Source organism: Teleopsis dalmanni, chromosome 2 (genome assembly GCF_002237135.1).
Source record: "Teleopsis dalmanni isolate 2A chromosome 2, ASM223713v2, whole genome shotgun sequence".
Lineage (NCBI taxonomy): Eukaryota > Metazoa > Arthropoda > Insecta > Diptera > Diopsidae > Teleopsis > Teleopsis dalmanni.
The window spans coordinates 86,134,015-86,144,068 of record NC_051847.1 but is presented as its reverse complement, the minus strand read 5'-3'; the positions used below and the strand labels follow the sequence as shown (position 1 = coordinate 86,144,068).

The 10,054-nt window shown below is 27.8% G+C and overlaps 1 long non-coding RNA gene across 1 annotated transcript; it reads left to right on the top strand.

The window, feature by feature from the left end:
* The first annotated feature begins 649 nt into the window (after nucleotides 1-649).
* LOC119684091 lies at nucleotides 650-2,157 on the top strand. The gene is made up of 3 exons (XR_005252711.1): nucleotides 650-812; nucleotides 1,713-1,970; nucleotides 2,032-2,157. It is a non-coding gene; the product is annotated as an uncharacterized LOC119684091 (long non-coding RNA).
* Nucleotides 2,158-10,054: the final 7,897 nt, after the last annotated feature.

The following is a 10,054-nucleotide window of genomic DNA, read 5'->3' as shown; positions in this document are numbered from 1 at the left end:
TAGAAGCACAAAGTTTCCAGTTTCCAGAAGCACAAAGTTTAAGTCAATTTAAATTATAGAAATGCATGTGTTTCCCAATAAATAACCTATATGTGTATTAAATACTGCATCTCAACATATATATGTAAGCCGGTTAAGCAGTCATCTAGAAGTCGGCTAAGCAGTTAAGTAGAACTCGATCAAGCAGCTAAGTAGTAGCAGTAGTAGTAGTAAGTTGAGAGTAAGCAGTCGGCAGCAGTAGTCAGTCGTAAACAGTCGATATTAGAAGTTGTTTTTGAGTTTAACTTTTACATGTATTAATAGCACTATATTTTCATCATAATTAAACATTTAACTTATACGTATATCTTAGGAAGATATGCTGATTTAAGGTCCGTCATCAACTAAAAGACAAATAAATGATATGTTTTTTTTTTAGCCTAGTTAAAGTCTAGTGTGGGGTGGAGATAAGCCCCCCAGCCATTATAGAGTAAAAGTGCGTAATAGCACTAACTCAAGAAGAAGAAGAATCAAGAAGAATCAAGAATCTATACCATATATATATAAACGTTCATGATTTTATTGAAAACGAGTTGCTTTGCTTCAAATGTCCTTTTTTATTAATGAATTTTTTATTTAAATTACATTAACTAAAATAGTCTGATTTTAATATTTTTACAAAATTTCTGGATTTAAAATTATATGTTTGTTGAACCACATTTAAGTCAGCATAATGCAAAAACTCCTTTTAATATTTTTGGGGAGTGTTATTGGATTTCTAATAAGCAAAAATTGTCGGTAGTTTAGCACCAGGAATAAAGGAGTTATCAATGGTAAGCAATGAAATATGTAAAATGTTTATGATTTACAAGAATATATTTATGATTCTTATATTGAAAAGGAAATTCATTTTAAGTTTTTAATATTTGAATTAGTTAAGTAAACATAATTAATGAAAATGTAATATATAAGGCAATTCGTAATTAGTATTAAAATCAGCATTTTAAGACATACATATATAGGGTGTTTTGTTTTAAAGGTCCTCAACTTCGAGAGGTGACAGTGAAATCTACACTGAACTTCTTACAGGACACTGTAGACTTAAGTACCACGTGAAGATTATAGGTGTGGTAGAAATTGACTCCTGTCGACTCTATCATGAGGAGAAGGAAAAATCAGAACATATTCTGTGCAACTGCCCAGCGGTGGCAAGAGGTAGACTCGATTAACTTGGAAGCGGGATCTTAGTCTCAAATCAAATAGGTAAAATTAAACCCAATTGCAAGATTTATAGATAGTCTAGAATTGTTTTAGTTGGGCCTTTAGGCACACATTAAATCTTTTAGATCGGGGTGTATTCTTAATAAAAAAAACTTCGAGAAGTAGTTTGTGGGTCCATAAAGCTCACTTCAGAGAACGAAGCTATTTTACTTTTAAGTTGTATGTTTTTACGGGTAAACACCTCTTTAATATCCTATATAACAGTTCATATTTAGTGGGGAATCCTTCTATTCCATTCCACGTTAATCAAAAAATCACCTCTCGAAGTTAATGCAAAACATCTGGACCATTATATATTATATATAAACGAAGTTGCTGTGCTTAAAATTTCCATTTAAATTTTTTTATTTATTTAATTATATTATTTTCAATTTTAATATTAAATTACATTTTTTCAATACTGTCACAAAAATTTTTTGGCTCCAAATTTTTATTATGTTTACCGAATCCAGATGAACAAGATGAAAGGAGCAGTTCCTTACATTGTTTTCGGAGCAGTTATTGGCTTTTATATTAACAAGCATTGTCGTTAGTTTGGTAACAAGAGTGAAATGGGTGGCAATGCTAAGCAAACAAGATTACCATTAACATGATGTAATGGCTTCGTAAAATTGTACTGCTCCACTACAAGGTATTTGACAAGTAAACAGGCCTACTATCTTGATGACAATGATCCTGCATGAGTCTTGCAGAATCATTTGTTGATCTAGGTAAATATAAAGTTTGGAAACTCCATTTTTTCTATAACTGAACAGATTTTTTGTATTTAAGGTCAAAACAAAAAGTCGGAATCTCAAACATGAAAAACATTTGCTGCACGGATAATGTGGTTCACATTCAGGGTCAAAATTTTACAAATTTAAATGAAATAAATATTAAATAAATAAATAAATAATATATGCATTTTTTTATTTATTAAAGATACACCTTATTTAGTTCAGAAGACTAAATAGTTATAATTGCAATAACTATGGAAAATAGAAATTTTCCGTCAAATAATAAAAGACTTAATCCATAATTGTAATGACAGTATTATGTGTATGTACAATATTGGATAATTAAACCAAATAAAAAATTTTTATAATTCATTTATATTTATTATTATCTATTAATATACATACTTAATAATCATATTGCGTATATAAAATAATTATTTTTTATTATGTTTATTTCAAAAATAAAAACATTTAATTTTTATTTCTTAAAATAAAGTTCACTTTATTAAGCTGAACTTAACACTACAACGGTTGATTCTTAACTCTAATCTAAATTGAAAATCCTAACAATATAAAATTACCATAAAAAATCTACCATAAAATTAGGTCAAGTAACCATAAGTCTCACTTGAAAGCTTGACATCTGCGGATCATGGTGTTAGATGATATGTCGATTGTGTTTAGATGAAGTGTCGTTTGATTTCCAGGGTTTGGATAAAGTGTCACTGTTCGTTTATCTTATGTTTAATATACAATTATGCGTTAAGTTATACACTTACTTTATGTATGTGTATAATCCTGGGACAGTACTGTTAGATAAGGACCCTTCAATGGAAAACCTTTTATGTACATAAATAAATTTGTAGAACATTGTTGTTCCTCGACAAAAAAAAAACTGTTTTGATTGCATTATTCTATATAAATAAATATTAATAATGAATATTCATTACATTCAGTATAAACATATATTACAGTTAATAACGCATTCATTATTTAAAAGTTTAAGTTTAAGTTTTTAGAGAATATAAGAGTGAATAAGATCTTATCCCGGAAAAGAAACAAAATATATAATTTTTGAAAAAAACTGTTTCAGAAAAAAAGAAGAATCAATTAATCTATAATCTACTTTATCTAGTTTTTTGTGTGCTCTTTTCCCAAACTAAATGGTTGCCATTAAGATGTCAGAAGACTACAGACACCTTTTATTTAATTTATTAAATTATTCTATATAAATATAGATGGGTTTGAACAGTAATGAAGAAAAGACAACAAAAATGTTAATTAATTTATTGAAATTTGGCTGAGCATACAACGTTATTTCGAGTATTGCCAAGCAGTCATCTTCAGTGATCTGCAATGAAGTTATTTCTTGGAGTTATTTCTTATATTTAAATATTCGTAAATAATTTTTCTTTTTTTTTTTGAGACTGCAAAAACCAAGGGTTGAACCCGTGCCCTATCAAATTTGAGGCTCAGAGTTAGAGTTAGCGTTTATTGGCCAGCTGACACAAAGCCGTACTTGACTAGTAAGCGCTATCTTGGAGTCTTGTTTATTTGCTGTGAAAGCTCATTAACAAATTCACTTGCTGTGATAGAATGAAATCATAAACCAGTTAAATTAATTAATTATATTTATTTTTAATTGTGAAATATGAATACTGTGTTTGGTAATATATTAATAATTTATTTTAATATTTTCTAATTTTATAAAGCAATAAAACTTTTAAAGTTTTTAACAACTAAACTACTTGATTGTAATAATATACGCAACTACATTAAAAAATAATGTAGTACATATGTGAAATGAAAACACATTTTAAGGAAATATTACAAATTCTTCTTACCAAAAAAAATTAATTTAAAATTTATTTTTAATTATTGTTGATTTTAAATATTGATTTTTCCAAAAAAAGTGACACTATATGGCACTAAATAAACATTTCTTTATGACTTATTAACTTAAAAACTATTCCATAACTATAATAAAATGTAATATTTCATTTTGTTATATATATTTTTAATATTATTAATAATAAACGTATGTATTTGAAAAAAAAATTTAAATAAAATATTACTAATCAATTTTTTTCTTTTTTACAGGTAAATTTTTATAACATATTGTAAATAATAAAATTTTTGTAAGTATTCAACTATTTTATATGTTATGTGTCCTTAAATTGAATATTTTTATAATTAGCAAACAAAAGAAATAAAAAACTTGAACTAGTAAACACTGTTAGAATTACTTTCGAGCAATTGATGTAATAAATTTGGAGTACGTTACTTACACATATTGTTTTTAGATTTTGAAGAAGTCTTCTATAGTCTTAACCGCAAATTCATATTGCATGTACTTTAAAAAAGCTGTATGCCTACAACAACCTTAAACCTGATCAAGGAGCTATACAATGACGTCAAACACAGGATTGTTTACAAAAACCAAACCTTCTTAGTCCTTTTAAGAAAAAACAAATTGAGACAGAGTTGGAACTGGACACCTACCTTGTTTATATTGACTCTGAACGAGGTTATGAGTAAAGCTTAGAATAATACCACAGGTATTCAGTAGGACTTTTAGTACCTTGCAACATGTTCAATCATGTAATAGTATCTGCTCTAAGAACTCGAATTAAATACAAAAAGGACCAAAAGTATACGATTCCAGTGTTAAGAAATTTAAAAAAATTTAAAACAATTGAAAATTCAAACGTTTTTAAATTGCAGACCTTCTTCTCAGAGAGGCCTTGAAAGTTGTTGTAGACAAAATTAAGATACCCAAATTGATTTGAATGAAACACTCCTTCAAGTAGTAAGTAAATATTAAATCCTTTACGCAAGCTTTAACTGTTGGAATATGCACGGAAGTAGATGACCCAATGCATCGATTGCAAAAGAAATAACAAAAGCGCAGCTCTTATTGAATAGACTAATGTTTAAAGAAAGATTCCTACCATAAGTCCCAAAAGAAGAAATGGGAACTAGGAAAAAGAAGAATTCATTGCTATTCTGAAAAATCTTTCTTAGAAAAAACTCATTTTTATAACTATTTACAGATTAGTATTGTAAGTTCATCATTTTTTTAGCATATTTTCCTTTTTATAGTAATTAAACATTAGATAGTGGATTTCTTCAGATATTTCAATCATTTTCAAATCAATATAACTTTTTACAGGCCAGGCCAATTAAACAACTGCTCTCGTGAAAAATATAGCCTAAAATAGTATTTTAAAATACTTCTTCGTTTAATTGGATTTGTGTAGTCAGATATATGAGTACCAATATCATCCTGTGATAAAAATCAAAAGATATCTTTATGTCATCTAAACTCTGTTATCAACCTCAAAAATCTTATAAACAAACTGAGTACATGTTTAAACTTTACTGTGGTAATTCTGAAAAATTAAGTATTCTTTAAAATATTTTAAATTTTAATTATTAAATTAATCACAAATTTTTAATAAATTAAGGATACGACATTAATCCCTGGTACTTGCATTCTAAAAAAATTATTTACGAATAATTAAATACAAGAATTATTTCCAAAATCACTGATGATGGTTATTTGGCACAACCCGAAACAGTTGTATGGTCAGTCAAATTTTAATTAATTAAAATATTATAAAAGAATTTTTGTTGTAATAGTTCACAACTCTTCGAAACCTCTATATAAATTCATTATAAAAACGAGTATTTAAGTGACTCATGAAATAAGCATCCATACGTCAGCTTTTGATTTTTGATAGACTGACTTCCATTCAATTAAATGGAATGTGTTTTTTTCGGAAAATTTTTGAGTCAATATTTTAAGTCCATAAGCTTTACTTTTCTTAAGTAAAGAAAATACAATAAAATGAAATCCGAATTTCAATAAAACTGCACAACACATTTCAAAATTTTAATACCTCCGAGAGAGATATGTCGAAAAGTTCATCACATTAGAAGCATGAAAGCTCTAAGTCAGAAACGCTCAAGTGGACACGAAACTAATACTTCCGGGTGCGGAATTGAGCAGCTGTGGCAGCAGACGATTGTCACACATTTACGGAAGTATGGCATTACATCTATGACTTATATGATATATATGTGTATGTATGTATGTGTATATGTCAATAAGACTTCATGTCCATTTCTGTTATTTGCTATGATTTAACGTTTATTAACTATTCAAATACGTAAATGCACGTAAATGCTTGAGTACATAAAATGTGGGTAAATATGTACGAGTTTTCATGTGAGTAATCAAAAGACTGAACGCTTATCGCATGGTCGTTCTGCGAGATGGCAACCATTAAACGGGTCTAAATCGTATGACAGTCGTATTTAAGGATATTAAGTAATTATTTAGTTAGATTTTTTTGCAGTAAATAAAATTTTAAAATCAGTTTTTTATTTTTGATTTTAATGAAATAAAATAAGATTATAAATGCAATGAAAATTTTTTATTGGCCATCAAATATTGTGAACTGCCGTAACTGACGTAAATCATTTAAATGCAATAATATCCAATTTCGTATATATTTTATTGAATTTTAATCTTCCTGAAATGAAACCTGAATTAATTGTTTTTTATTGTATTCAATTTTTCAGACTTTGTTGTTTCATTTACGATTTATTGAACTTTTGCTCTTTTTAATTGCTGAGCGCGAAAAGCGTAAAATTGCCATTGCTCGGATATCCTCTTTGGGAATGAAAAGTACATCAATTTGTTTTTAATTGTTCCGTATATATTATTTTATATAGCAGACTTTAAGTACTAAAGTAAAATTATTTGTTTAATTTTTAAAGTAATATCTGTTTTCATCACAGTTTGATTACTTTAATTAAGTGCTAAGGATATCCTTAAGGTCTCGTCAAACAAAAAGCAAAGGAAGGCGCTTTGCAATATAAACACGTGCCAATAGTTGAACTTTTAGTAAACTTTTTTCAGGATCAACTCATTCTAAATGATTCGATTTATCGCTTAAGCAAATCTACCAAAAGGAAATAGTTAGAAAAGTTGGAAGTTTTAAAATAAATTTTCTCCAATGTGAAGCAATGCGAAAATAAAAAAAATTTTAGGAATGAAAATTAAAGCACTTAAGTGCAGCAATTTGAAGTGTAACTTGGAAAATAGCCCAAAGTCGAGTTGAAATGTAAATGACAAAGATGTTGAGAAGAAGGACAATTTTAAATTATCCTTTTATTTTCTCTACCAAACAAATGTCTAAAATTTTTTTATTTGACTTTGATAGTTTATTAGTTATAGCTTTTCTGTTGTATGTACCGTGACAGTTTTCTTGTTTTTTATCCTTTCGTATTTTATATTTTACTCTAAATACAGTCCTTCATCATTATTCGACTCTGCTTTTTCGTTCGATACGCTTCTTTGATCAAAGTTGCTTGGAAGTCAACTCAAATTGAACCTAAGGACAGCATTTTAAGTGAAATTAATAGCACAGCTCTTATTATTAATTGATATCAATAATAATTTATGTTCCTTAAGCAGTTCATGGCTATATTTTGTTAAACACATTGTACTCTGATACCAAGAAACAATGATTTATGTTTATAAGATACAAATGCAATAAATTAGAAAAAATTTATAACAATTAATAGTTGATTAAGTTTCATTTGTCAGTAAAAAATTTAAATAATATATTGCATTTTTAAATTTTTAATATAAATTTCACTTTTATTTTATGTTAAAATTTTACACTTCATCAATATTTTGATCACTTAATATTTCATTAGAAATTTATTGATTGTGAGTGATTAAAACAATTTTCAATATATAACTCTGTCTGTGCTTATAAGATTGTTTGAGTAATGTGTAACAGATTATAGATACATATTTATAATAGATGCATATATAATAGATATAATAGATACATATTTTTGTTTCTTAAAATTATGACAATAATTGACAAGTAAACACAAAATGCATTTAAGCAATAAACTTTCGTTTTGAATATATTATTTTTAAAGATATTAAATTGAATTGAAATAAAAATTTTATTAGACATTTATCTGACGTGAAAATTCTTATAACAAAAATCTTTCAAATATCAAATTATAAAACTAACCAAACCAAAGTGCATATCCTGTTGGAGGAAAATAAATCACTTAAAAAATTTATTTCATTTTACATTATTTAGAGTAGTAAATGAAATTTTTATAGTATTAATTAAATGTTTTAGTATTTAAAGAAACATTAAAAACCATTTGGAATTTTAGTAAATGTCTAGACCAATTTTGGTGAATGTAGCATTTTCACAGCTTCCAATGAAATAGAGTATATTAAATCTATTCTGTAACAACAAAAGCCACAAAACCATATAAATGCAGTTCAAAGCATTTATCCGTAAAAACTGAGTACAATCTGATGTGAGAGGAAACTTCCATAACAGTACTCTTTAAAACAATATAACTACAAATCTCAGCCTCTTACAATTAGAGACGATATCAACATAAGTCACTTTATTTTAACTCAACAAAGCCAGTTGAGAGCGTATAACAGCTTAAGAACAGGTTATGAATTAACATATAACATATTAATAATCTCAGCTTTGTCAGTTTGCCATAACTAGCTACTTAATCTGCCACTTATCAAAAGTCCCAGCAACGTTCCGTTTATTCTGTTAATTCCGTTTATTACAATTGTTGATTAGTTGTGGTTAGGTATGGTCTAGAATAGTATAGAATAGAAATAAACAGGTTACCGGCTTCTAACAGAGTGCACCATAGTTGATCTTTTGTCTGTAGTTGATCTACAGACCCTAAGCGAACAGAAGACATTCCGCCCTTTGAATGAAAGCCAAAATGTCAGCCGTTGAAAACTTCCTGATGTCAGAATGAGAAAGTAATTCTCAACACAGTGATATCCTCCTGGCCCAGATCAAGGCTGCACAGTCACAAATAATGTCTGAAAGTCTCGTCTGCTTCTAATCAGAATCGACAATCTATCTCTTCGGACAAACCCATTTCAACTCTATTCTACTAATACCTAACAGTAGCTGTACTGATGAATCAGCTCTTTTGACCGACGGTTACCTGGAATGTTGCAACAGTAGCGTCTTCTTTCAGTTAAAAACAATTTTTCAAATAGAGATCTAGTTTTAGATCAACTTAATCCACAATATGACTTCGGTCCACAGAGTTGAATTGCAGATCCTGTCCTCGCAAGATTGGTCGCAAATTTATTACCATTGATTCCTCTATGACCAAGCACCCATCAAAATTGTATGAACCATAGCATATAAATGTAATCATAGCTATGCTAATATTTGCGAGAATATTTACAATTTATTCTTCTTCTTTTTCGCTTGATCACAGTTAGTGGCTACAGCAATTTTACTCAATAGTGTCTATGATCAATTGGTTAATCCACAATGCTAAGAATTCAAATTCGTTGAATTTTAATAAGCTATTTTCTAATAAGATGATTATATAGAAATGTTCTTTGAAGCCTAATATATGTTCGTAACGACATTTACATTGCATTCGATTTGATTGTGTGGTTCTGGTCGAATAATACCGATTTACGTGTTGCCAGTCTGACTGCAGTAATTTCGTATATGCATATACGTATATATACAGAAATAAGATTATTGTGAGATACTAGTGCTGGGAACTTTTATGTTACTGAGAGCACTGCTGTACGGGCGAACCAGCTCTTTGTACTTGACATTACCTAGAGCCAGTACCGATTTTTTTCAGTTAAAAACCTTTTTCTCATCGAACCAGACTAATTGCTCAATTGTTAAAAAATAAACTTTTTTACAAAATTAGTTTTTAAAAACATTTTTATTTACAACAATAGAGTCATCTTGTGATTATAGATAGATATATTATATATAGAAACTATATTAGTTTTATATACAAATGTAGGAACTAATTTTTTAAAAAAGTGTATTATTTATTTACAATTTAATACATATTTGCATATATTTCTACCTATAATATTTTATATTTTGGTAAATAATCTGAGTGATTTAATATATATTTATAAATTGTTAATTAAATTTTTATACATTAATTATGCTTAATTAAAGTAAAAAACTTCAAGAATAATATTTTTTAAGCACTTTATGTTTGATTTA